The sequence below is a fragment of the Leucopleurus acutus genome (assembly GCF_964270905.1).
Source record: "Leucopleurus acutus genome assembly, chromosome: X".
NCBI classification, from domain to species: Eukaryota; Metazoa; Chordata; class Mammalia; order Artiodactyla; family Delphinidae; genus Leucopleurus; species Leucopleurus acutus.
Genome location: NC_139148.1, coordinates 84480612 through 84493557, shown reverse-complemented (window position 1 = coordinate 84493557; position 12946 = coordinate 84480612).

The following is a 12946-nucleotide window of genomic DNA, read 5'->3' as shown; positions in this document are numbered from 1 at the left end:
TTTTATTCCTTGGTATTTTATTCTTTTTGTTACAATGATAAATTGGAGTGTTTCCTTAATTTATCTTTCAGATTCTTCATCGTTATTGTAGAGGAATGCAAGAAATTTCTGTGCATTAATATTATATCCTGCTACTTTACTGAATTTGTTGATTAGCTCTAGTAGTTTTCTGGTAGCATCTTTAGGATTCTCTATGTATAGTATCATGTCATCTGCAAACAGTGACAGCTATACTTCTTTTCTGATTTGGATTCCTTTTATTTCTTCTTCTTCTCTGATTGCTTTAGCTAAAACTTCCAAAAGTGTGTTGAATAATAGTTGTGAGAGTGGACAACCTTGTCTTATTCCTGATCTTAGAGGAAATGGTTTCAGTTTTTCACCATTGAGAATAATGTTGGCTGTGAATTTGTCATATATGGCCTTTATTATGTTGAAGTAAGTTCCCTCTACTCCTACTTTCTGGAGGGTTTTTACCATAAATAGGTGTTGCACTTTGTCAAAAGGTTTTTCTGCATCTATTGAGATGATCATATGGTTTTTCACCTTCAATTTGTTAATATAGTTTATCACATTGATTAATTTGCATATATTGGAGAATCCTTGCATTCCTGGGATAAACCCCCCTTGATCAGAATGTATTATCCTTTTAATGTGTGGTTGGATTCTGTTTGCTAGTATCTTGTTGAGGAATTTTGCATCTATGTTCATCCGTGATATTGGCTTGTATTTTTCTCTCTTTGTGACTCTTCGTCTGGTTTTTGTATCATGGTGATGGTGGCCTCGTAGAATGAGTTTGGGAGTGTTCCTCCCTCTGCTATATTTTGGAAGAGTTTGAGAAGGGTAGGTGTTAGCTCTTCTCTAAATGTCTGATAGAATTCACCTGTGAAGCCATCTGGCCCTTGGCTTTTGTTTGTTGGAAGATATTTAATCACAGTCTCAACTTCAGTGCTTGGGTTTGGTCTGTTTATATTTTCTATTTCTTCCTACTTCAGTCTCAGAACGCTGTGCTTTTCTAAGAATTTGTCCATTTCTTCCGGGTTGTCCATTTTATTGGTATATATTTGCTTGTAGTAATCCCTCATGATGGTTTGTATTTTTGCAGTGTCAGTTTTTACTTCTCCTTTTTTTCATTTCTAATTCTATTGATTAGAGCCTTCTCCCTTTTTTCTTGATGAGGCTGGCTAATGGTTTACCAGTTTTGTTTACCTTCTCAAAGAGCCAGCTTTTGGTTTTACTGATATTTGGTATCATTTTCTTCATTTGTTTTTCATTTATTTCTGACCTCATCTTTAAGATTTCTTTCCTTCTGCTAACTTTGGGGAGTATTTTTGTTCTTTCTCTAACTGCTTTAGGTGTAAGGTTAGGTTGTTCATTTGAGATTTTTCTTGGTTCTTGAGGTAGGATTGTGTTGCTATAAGCTTCCCTCTTAGAACTGCTTTTGCTGCATCCCATAAGTTTTGGGTTGTCGTGTTTTCATTGCCATTTGTTTCTAAGTATTTTTTGATTTCCTCTTTGATTTCTTCAGTGATCTGTTGGTTATTAAGTAGTGTATTGTTTAGCCTATATGTGTTTGTATTTTTTAAGGATTTTTCCTTTAATTGATATCTAGTCTCATAGCATTGTGTTCAGAAAAGATACTTGATAAATTTCCATTTTCTTAAATTTACCAAGGCTTGATTTGTGACCCAAGATATAATCTATCCTGGAGAATCTTCTGTGAGCACTTGAGAAGAAAGTGTATTCTGTTCTTTTTGGATGGAATGTCCTATTAATATCAATTCAGTCCATGTTGTTTAATATATCATTTAAAGCTTGTGTTTTGTTATTTATTTTCATTTTGGACATCCGTCCATTAGTGAAAGTGGGGTGTTATTGTCCCCTACTATGATTATGTTGCTGTTGATTTCCCCTTTTATGGTTGTTAGCATTTGCCTTATGTATTGAAGTGCTCCTATGTTGGTTGCATAAATATTTACAATTGTTATATCTTCTTCTTGGATTGATCCCTTGATTATTATGTAGTGTCCTTCTTTGTCTCTTGTAATAGTCTTTGCTTTAAAGTCTATTTTGTCTGATATGAGAATTGCTATTCTAGCTTTCTTTTGATTTCCATTTGTATGGAATATTGTTTTCCATCCCCTCATTTTCAGTCTGTATGTGTCCCTCGGTCTGAAGTGGGTCTCTTGTAGACAGCATATATATGGGTCTTGTTTTTGTATCTGTTCAGCCAGTCTATGTGTTTTGGTGGGAGCTTTTAATCCTTTTACATTTAAGGTAGTTATCAATATGTATGTTCCTATTATCATTTCCTTAATTGTTTTGGGTTTGTTATTGTAGGTCTTTTTTTTCTGTTGTGTTTCCTGCCTAGAGAAGTTCCTTAGCATTTGTTGTAAAGCTGGTTTGGTGGTGCTGAATTTTCTTAGCTTCTGCTTGTCTGTAAAGGTTTTAATTTCTCGGTCGAATCTGAATAACATCCTTGCTGGGTAGAGTCATCTTGATTGTAGGTTTTTCCCTTTCCTTACTTTAAATATATCCTGCCACTCTCTTCTGACTTGCAGAGTTTCTGCTGAAAGATCAGCTGTTAACCTTATGGGGATGACCTTGTATGTTATTTCTTGTTTTTCCCTTGCAGCTTTTAATATTTTTTCTTTGTATTTAATTTTTGGTATTTTGATTAATATGTGTTTTAGCATGTTTCTCCTTGGATTTATCCTGTATGGGACTCTCTACACTTCCTGGACTTGACTGACTATTTCCTTTCCCATATTAGGGAAGTTTTCAGCTATAATCTCTTCAAATATTGTCTCAGTCCATTTCTTTTTCTCCTCTTCTTCTGGGACCCATATAATTCATATGTTGCTGCATTTAATGTTGTCTCAGTGGTCTCTGAGACTGTCCTCAATTCTTTTCATTTTTTTTTCTTTATTCTGCTCTGCAGTAGTTATTTCCACTATTTTATCTTCAGGTCACTGATCCATTCTTCAGCCTCAGTTATTCTGCTACTGATTCCTTCTAAAGAGTTTTAAATTTTACTTATTGCATTGTTCACCACTGTTTGTTTGCTCTTTAGTTCTTCTAGGTCTGTTTAAATGGTTCTTGTATTTTCTCATTCTATTTCCAAGAATTTGTATCACCTTTGCTATCATTACTCTGAATTATTTTTCAGGTAGACTGCCTATTTCCTCTTCATTTGTTTGGTCTGGTGGGTTTTAACCTTGCTCCTTCATCTGCTGTGTGTTTCTCTGTCTTCTCATTTTGTTTAATTACTGCATTTGGGGTCTCCTTTTCATAGGCTGCAGGTTCATAGTTCCCATTGTTTTTGGTTTCTGCCTCCAATGGGTAAGGTTAGTTTAGTGTGTTGTGTGGGCTTCCTGGTGGAAGGGACTGGTTCTTGTGTTCTGGTGGATGAGGCAGGATCTTTTCTTTCTGGTCAGCAGGACCGCCTCTGGTGGTGTGTGTTTGGGTGTCTGTGAACTTATTATGATTTTAGGAAGCCTCTCTGCTAATGGGTGGGGTTGTGTTCCTGTCTTGCTAGTTGTTTGGCATAGGGTGTCCAGCACTATATCTTGCTGGTCATTGAGTGGAGCTTTGTCTTAGCTTTGAGATGGAGATCTCTGGGAGAACTTTTGCCATTTGATATTACATGGAGCTGGGAGGTCTCTGGTGGACCAGTGTCCTGAACTCGGCTCTCCCATCACAAAGGCACAGGCCTGAAACCAGACAGAGCACCAAGACCCTATCTGCCACATGGCTCAGAAGAAAAGGGAGAAAAAAAGAAAGAAAGGTAGTGAAAAGAAAAAAGAAAGAAAGAAAGAAAGAAAGAAAGAAAGAAAGAAAGAAAGAAAGAAGGAAACAAAATAAAGAGAAATAAAGTTATTAAAATAAAAAATTATTAAAAATAAAAAGAATTTAAAAGTAATAAAAATAAAGTATAAAGAAAGAGAGAAAGAAGAGAGCAACCAAACCAAAAAACAAATCCATCAATGATAAAAAGCACTAAAAACTATACTAAAAAAACAAAAAAAACAGACAGACAGCACCCTAGGACAAATGGTAAAAGCAAAGCTATACAGACAAAATCACCCAAAGAAGCATACACATACACACTCACAAAAAGAGAAAAAGGAAAAAAATATATATGTATATTTAAAAAAAGAGTAACCACATCAATAAACAAATTTACCAATGATAATAAACTCTAAATACTAAACTAAGATAAACATGAAACCAGAAACCAGTCAGTCGCATACAGCAAACCCCAAGTCTACAGTTGCTCCCAAAGTCCACCGCCTCAATTTTGGGATGATTCATTTTCTATTCAGGTATTCCACAGATGCAGGTACATCAAGTTGATTGTGAAGATTTAATCTGCTGCTCCTGAGGCTTCTGGGAGAAATTTCCCTTTCTCTTCTTTTTTCACAGAGCTCCTGGGGTTCAGGTTTGGATTGGCACTGCTTCTGTGTGTAGGTCGCCTGAGGGCATCTGTTCCCACCCAGACAGGATGGAGTTAAAGTAGCAGTTGTTTAGGGGGCTCGGACTCACTCAGGCCAGGGGGAGGGAGGGGTACAGAATGCCGGGCGTGCCTGCAGTGGCAGAGGCCAGCGTGACGTTGCAACAGCCTGAGGCACACCGTGTGTTCTCCTGGGGAAGTTGTTCCTGGAACATGGGACCCTGGCAGTGGCAGGCTGTACAGTCTCCTGGGAGGGAAGGTTTGGTTAGTGACCTGTGCTTGCACACAGGCTTCTTGGTGACTGCAGCAGTAGCCTTAGCGTTTCATGCCCATCTCTGGTGTCACACTGGTAGCCCAGCTCATGCCCATCTCTGGAGCTCATTTAGACTGTGCTCTGAATCCCCTCTCCTCACGCACCCCAAAACAATGGTCTCTTGCTTCTTAGGCAGTTCCAGACTCCCTCCCAACTAGCTGTGGTGCACTAACCCCCTTCAGGCTGTGTTCACACAGCCAACCCCAGTTCTCTCCCTGGGATCCGACCTCCAAAGCCTGAGCCTCAGCTCCCAGCCCCCACTCACCCAGTGGGTGAGCAGACAAGCCTCTCAGGCTGGTGAGTGATCATTGGCAGCCATCCTCTGTGCAGGAATCTCTCTGCTTTGCTCTCTGCACCCCTGTTGCTGTGCTCTCCTCTGTGGCTCCGAAGCCTTCCCCCCGCCACCCCCATCTCTGCCAGTGAAGGGCCTTCCTAGTGTGTGGAAACTTCTCCTTCACAGTTCCCTCCCCGAGGTGCAGGTCCCATCCCTATTCTTTTGTCTGTGTTTTTTTTTTTTTTTTTGTCTTTTGCCCTATGCAGGTATGTGGAGAGTTTCTTGCCTTTTGGGAAGTCTGAGGTCTTCTGCCAGCATTCAGTAGGTGTTCTGTAGGAGTCGTTCCACATGTAGATGAATTTCTGATGTATTTGTGGGGAGGAAGGTGATCTCCACTTCTTACTCCCCCACCATCTTAAAGGTCTCCCACACTTAGGATAATTTAAGTTAAGCAAATAACAGTTTAGAAGCCATAGTCTAAAAGGAACTAAATGTGAGAAGGAAGCACAGGCAAGAGTAAAAATTTGAATGAACAATCAGGAAAAGGTATATTTACAGTAACTGATGATATGAGACAGGAGCTGGAACATTCATAGTAACTGAATATATAGTATATTTACAGTAACTAAAGATATATATGAAGCTATATCAGTCAGCTTGTGTGAGTTTATACCAAGATTTTTTTTTTTAACAAGAGCCAATAGTTTTTTCTCCCTCATATTCCCAGTCAGTGACTGTGGGTCAGCTCTGTCTCTGCAACTTGTGCCTTTTCATTAAGAACAGTCCCTATTTCAGTCTCTTAAAGCTTCAGCTCAGATGTGGCATATAATCATTTCATTCATGGTTCATTGACTAAAGGAAGTCAATGAAAATCAATGAGACAGAGCATATACTCAAGTTATCTTTTTCATTTTACCTCTTCTACTTTAAAAAAAAATTGGCTATTCAGCAACACATTATAGAGGAGGAAATTATCTCAGAATAAAAGACTGTTACCAAACCAAACTTGTTTTTGTTTGCCTGACACACAGCAAAGCCAATCAATTGACAAGGGGTTGCAGTGCAGGAAAGTGCAAAGTTTATTGCAGGGTGCCAAGCAAGGAGACCAGGAAGATAATGCTCAAAAGACCCAAATTCCCTGATGAGTTTCAACAAAGGATTTTTAAAGAGAGTGTGAGGGAGAGAGTCATGGAGTACATGACAAGCTCATGCATAATTCTCCGATTGGTTGATGGTGAGGTAACAGGGTGGGATTTCAGGAATCTCAATTATCAGTTTTCCAGCTCCAACTGGTCTAGGGTTTACATACTGGTAGTCAACATTCAGTTAACTTCTTCCACCTGGTGGGAGTTTTAGTATCTGCAAAACAACTCAATGATATGGCTCAGGGTATTATCCATAGCCCTTGACAATGAACTAAAGGTCCTTGTCTTTGTTTTATGGCTGAACCATTATTATTTTGTCTTGCTTGATTGCTTTACTTTTCTCACTTCTTGGATTAAATTTGTTCTTTGGAACTCAGGGAAAGCATAGGAGGCTAAATCTTTTCTGCAAACAAGAGTCAGGGGACATAAGTGTCGGTCACTGGGAAGGCTACACAGGGTCCTGCTTGGTTCTAAGATCATTAAATTAAAAAAATTAAACTTTGTTAAAAACTTAATATATTTTACTTATTTTTTTTCTTTTGCCATGTACCAATTAAAACAGAAACACAAATAGTCAGCAGTCCAGAGACCAGTATCTTGTAGTCATTGTTCTAAGTTTGATACTTCTATTATTGAGACCACAGAAAACTCTCTTTCAATCACTGTAACTTGGTCTCCTTTAGAATTCACTTCACAGTGCTACCCTTGTATATTACTTTTTCAGCTTTTGTTTAAAAAAAAGAGAGAGAGATTCTGCATTTGCCTTGACAGTATTCATTTTTCATTGCACCAGTCTCCCTTGAGGAGCTAATATGGATTTGATATGGGTCCTACTATTCATAACTTTGTAACTTATTTTGTTCTGGCTTCCAGGAAATGCAGAGCCACCATGGCAGTTCAACTACAGAAATTCTATTTATCTTTATGATTAGCATACGTACATCCTCTTTTTCCCTTGGTTTGTAATTTTTTTTCTAGCTTACTATCCTATTATACTTTTCATGTTACAAGCCCTCTCAATTCCTTTCTAGACAGATGTGGGTTCCAAATTAGTATAACTTAACTAGTGGTCATATTATTTCCTATTAATCTCCATATCTTGCTGTCTCTATTTGTCATTTTCTTCAGTATGGGATTGATGATTGATTCACCTGTGTACTTTTGATGGTGTTTAACATATAGCAGATACTTAATGCATATTTGTTTAATGGTGGCCTGGCTGGATGGTTGGCTGGATGGATGGCTGGATGGATGGATGGACAGATCAGGCCTTACACTTCTCAGTTGGCTAAATATATCATTTTCTTCCATGCTGAATATTTTAGGAACCATAACAAGTAGGAAAACCTATGTAACAGTTAATGTGGGAAGCCACCAAGTGTTAAAATGTCTGCTTTTACAATAAGGTCCTATTCCCAATTGCTATCTTGGAAAACTATTAATAATATTTTGAAGATAACATCAACATTATTCACAATAGCCAAGATATGGAAGCAACATAAATGTCCATTGATGGATGAATGGATAAGAAAATGTGGTATATATAAACAATGAAAAGTAATTCAGTCTTAAAACGGAAGGAAATGCTGTCACATGTGACAACATGGATGAATCTGGAGGATGTTAATGCCAAATAAAATAAACCAGTCACAGAAGGACAAATATTGTGTGACTCTACTTATATGAGGTATCTAAAAGAGCTGAACTCATAGAAGCATAAAGTAGGAAGAATGGTTACCAGGGACTGAGGGGGAGGGGAAAATAAGGAGTTGCTAATCTACAGGCATAAAGTTTCAGTTGTGCAAGATGAATAAATTCTAGAGATCAGAGGATCTCAGTTGTACAACATTGTACCTATAGCTAACAGTGCTCTATTGTGCACTTAAAAAATTTGTTAAGAAGATAGATCTCGCGTTAAGTGTTCTTACCACAATAAAAAAAAATGAAGTAAAGAAAAAATAAAGGTAACATCAGCAAATCCACCACATGTGTAACTATGAAGGAATAGTATAAATGTACTTAGAGACATCTCTTTCCACACTGAAATGTTGAAAAGATATTTGTAATGTTGCCAGGTTTCATTTTGCTTGATTTATCTGACACTCTGTTGGCTCAACTGGAATATCTGCCTTTGTCACATATTTCATTCAAGAATGTCATGCTGTTTTCATTCTTACTAGCTCCCTCATCCTTAACCCAGTTTCACTCTGTATCCCACATTCTAATAGTGTCCTGTTTTGGGAAGAAAATTCCCCTTCAGGAGGAGTCAGAAGAGTCAGCCTTTTAAAAAAAAAATATTTCAGATACAGAATGATCATGGATTTCCAAGTGTGTCTACTAATTACTAAGGTGACCCAAGCAGATGCTACTCAATCAAACAATACTTCAGACTGCTAGAGTGTGGGTCATCTACCAAGCACTCTCCCAACATTCACCCAAGTGCTTACTCTCTGTGTAGCTTTCTGCATCATGGATAAAGTGGCCTCTGGGATGAGGTAAACTAAATTCTTCAGCTAGTTTTTGCATTTGAAAAAGGGAAAGGTCTCCATATGAAAACACATGTTAGTTAACACAGAAAGTGAATTGTTTGCATCACAGAAGACGGAACTTGGAATCCATATGTGTCTTAGTCCAGTCAGGCTGCTGTAACAGAATACCATAGACTGGGTGGCTTATAAACAACAGAAATTTATTTCTCACAGTTCTGGAGGCTGGAATTTCAAGATCAAGGCACCAGCAGATTAGGGTTTGGTGAAGACTCACTTCCTGGTTCATAGACGGCCATCTTTTCACTGTACTCCCACATGGTAGAAGACATAAGGGAGCTCTCTGGAGGTCTTTTTTATAAGGGTACTAATCCCAATCATGAGCGTTCCACCCTAAGAACTAATCACTTCTCAGAGGCCCTACCTCCTAATAACATCATATTGGGAATTAGGTTTCAACATATGAATTTGGGGTAGATGCAGGCATTCAGTTTTTAGCACCATGTTTGACTGTTATTGAAGAAGATTCCACCATGTGCTCATATTTTTTGCAGGTCCTGGCAAAGAAGGCAAAAACCGTCACAATGAAACTCTTTCATAAAAGAAAGGAATGGCTGAAAACAGTTCAAGGATGGCATGACATGCTTTGGAAAGGAAGTAACTCTGTATTCAAAAGACATAGCTCAGGTAGCTGTGCTACCCAGAATCCAGACAAACTCATAATGAAGATTAACAACTGAGAAAAAGAGTGTCCACTTCAGGTCAGAAATGATGGTGTTCTTTACATCTATTCAATCTATACTCCATCTCATCTGACATGAAAATTCAGTCTGTTTTCATTTATTCTTATTATTTTGAGTTGTATATCTTGTCATAACAAATACAGTAAATTTAAAGAAAATCTCTAGGTGGATTAATTGCTCCCAGAAGTGATTATCTTTTAGTGCCAGAGGACAGAGAAGAATTGAGGGGCAGTGGATAGGGATCAAAATAACACATTGCTGCTTGAAAGATTCAGCAGCATTTACTGGCAGAAGTATTAAGACTTGCCAGCAGTCAGACTTTACATTTGGTTTTTCAAAACGCACTGCAATTGAAGCCAACATGTTGGGGTGCAGCTTATATAACCATATGACTCTGAATTTGCTCAGAAATAATCTTTTCTTGAACTATGCAGTCATAGAGACAACATAGATAATGTTCTGGAGTTGGATGGGGGAATTATTTCACACCTGGATTTCATCTTCCAATTTTTTTTAATTAACTACACATGTCTATTATGCAAATACAGTGTCAAGTTTTGGAAATGATAACCTTGTATAAGAATACTCACTTCTCACTACATTGTGATCTGCAGGTGCTCAGCAGAAACCCCTGCCATTGTCTCAAGACAGTGTCTGTCAATCCAATTTAATGATCATAAAGATCGTTCTTTGACTCCAAGGACCAGGGTTTCATTCAAGCAGATATCCTGTAGGGAGATTTCTTAGTTGGCAACAGAAAATCTGTGTCCGGGGTCCTTTCATTATACCTATTTAACACTTCTTACTATAAAGCCACAATTCTGCTACCTTTCATGATAGCACAGAGGGATGATTTTTTTTAATTTATAAGTGAATGTCTCAGCTGTGTGATTATATCCATAAAGACTGAAAATACTTCTTTAAAATTTAGCCCAGTACTAGGCATCCCATGGGCACTCAAGAAATAATAAGATGCTGATGTTGATGGCACTTTGGATTTAAAGATGATGTAAATTCTGTTTCTGTGAGCACTCAAAATTAGTTGAAGAGCTGTGCATTTTGCAAAATGCTTGCCTGAATCTGGTCAAAACTCACTCAGCAGATTTTGGCAAATGCCCCAGAGCCTCTGTAGTCTCTTAAACTACCAATGTGGATGATTACCATAGTTTGCTTCCAAATGAGACTGGAAAGTGTTTCTGCAGTAAAACTATTCTTTAGATAGGAAAACTAATGTTTGGGTTTTTTTAAAGAACTTAATAAAATCACCATCTCCACATCTTCCTTCTTATTTATACCCAGTGTATTTCCCAGTTTTGTCTCAGAATAATAATTAATAGGAGTTAGGTAATGTCTTATATTATAAAGAGGTCAAGTATATTACCTAGCAACTTCATTATTCCAGCGTCATTATCTAAGAGGTACTCCAGGAAATGGTATTCCGACTTTGGAAAACTAAGTCTGAAAATAACTAACAATTATTTTATATTGGGTTGGCAAAAAATTTCGTTCGGTTAGTGAATATCTTGTTCAATAAAATTCTTCATGAAAATGAAAAATGTCTTTATTTTTACTTAAAGCTGAATGAATTTTTGGCCAACCCAATAGGTTATTTGAGAGAATTGACACAATTAAAATGTAAAAATGGGGATATCTTATAGATCTTGCTAGCCAGGAGGGAAAATTCTGGAAATTTTAATGGTGCTCTGGGTAAAAGAATGCTGTTTCACTCAGCACATTAGCAACTATGATATTTTGCCTAAAATAGAACAGTGATTCTCAACAAAGAGAGTTTGGCTTTCCCATGGGGCATCTAGAAATATGTAGGGACATTTTTGTTGTTGTAATGTTTGGAGGGGCCCTACTGACATTTAGTGAACAGAAATCAAGAATGTTAGACACCCTGCGATATGTGACATAATCCCACACTGAAAAAATTGTTCCTTGACAGGAGAGCTGTGGGAATATGTGAGTGATTATAATGATACTGAGATTACAGAAGAGATGAAGTTATTAGTAATGACAAGAACTAGTAAATGACAATGCTTATGGAATTGAGTATTACTGAGAAAGCCAGGTGTTACTTCCAGAACCCAGCTTGATTCCTGATTATGGAGAGTAAAATGTCTAGAGGAAGCATTATCTTAGTCCCAGTATGAGGTTTCACTCTCCAGCCGTTGATGGTGTTGAGAACACCTGGAGAAACTGAAAGCTATTCCTATTACTCAGGCCCCCTATTGAACGCTGAGGATGGGATAGAAATCCTGAAAAAGTGTGACCTTAGTTCTAGTGCACAAAGCCCACTATTAATTCCCTTTGGAGGAGGAAATTAATTATTTTTGAAGATTTGTGTGGCTTCCCCTTGACTCCTGTTTATGGAGTAGAAGATACCTTCTGCGGAAGCCAGGTATTGTACCAAATGTGCTGGTCAGCTTTCTATCCCTATTGATGGTGAGCTCATCCAGTAACATGGCTTTAAGTACCATCTATATGGCTAAGACTCTCAAGTTTAACTTTAGCTCAGACCTTTCTTCTGAATACCATACCTGTATTTCCAATTGCCTATCAACATCTCAGCATAGATACCTAATAGACATTTCAAACTCAACATCTTCAAAACTGAACTCAATATCCGTCTTCTCCCACCCTACAAAAGCTGCAGTCTTTCTCTCCTCAGTAAATGGCAATTTTTACCATCCAGAAGTTCAGGCTAAAAAGTTGGAAATTACTCTTCATCCCTCTACTTATCTCATAATCCATATCATATCCAGTTCATCAAGAAATCCAGTTGGCTCTTTTAAACTTATCCAAAATCCAACCTCTTCTCACCATCTCTAGAGCTAAAACCCTAGTCTATCCACAGTCATTTCTTTCCTGTATTACTACAATATCCAACTGGACTCCTTGATTCCACCCTTTCCTCCCTTCCTTCCCACCCCCCCCCCCAGACTATGTTAGTTTCACAACATAGAAACTAACTCAGGTACCATTCTTCTGCTCAAAACCCTGCAATGGCTTCCCACCTTACTCAAAATCTGAAGTTCTTAGAGTGGCCTACAAAGCCCCTCTTCCCATTAATTCTCTGGACCTCATGTCCTGCTACTTCCCTCTTCACACATTTGGCTTTAGCTACATTGGCCTCATTGCTGTGCCTTGAAAATCCTGGGCATGTACCCTCATTATAGCCTTTGCACTGGCTGTTCCCTCTACCTGGAATGCTTTACACCAGACATCTGCATGGTTAACTCCCTGAGCTTCTTCCAGATTTTGTGTAGATATCACCTTCTCAATGAAGCCTACCACAACCACTTCTATTTCAAATTCCAACCACCTACCACTCCCTGGCAATTCCAATGCAGTTACTCTGCTTCATTTTTTTTCCCAAGGAACTTACTAACTTATAACATACTATTTAGTTTGTTTACCATGTTTATTGGCTATCTCCTTCCCACCCCACCCCCAACTAGTCTGTAAGCTCCATGAGACCAGAGATGTTTGCCTGCACCATTGTATTCCAAGTACCTAGGACAGTGTCTGG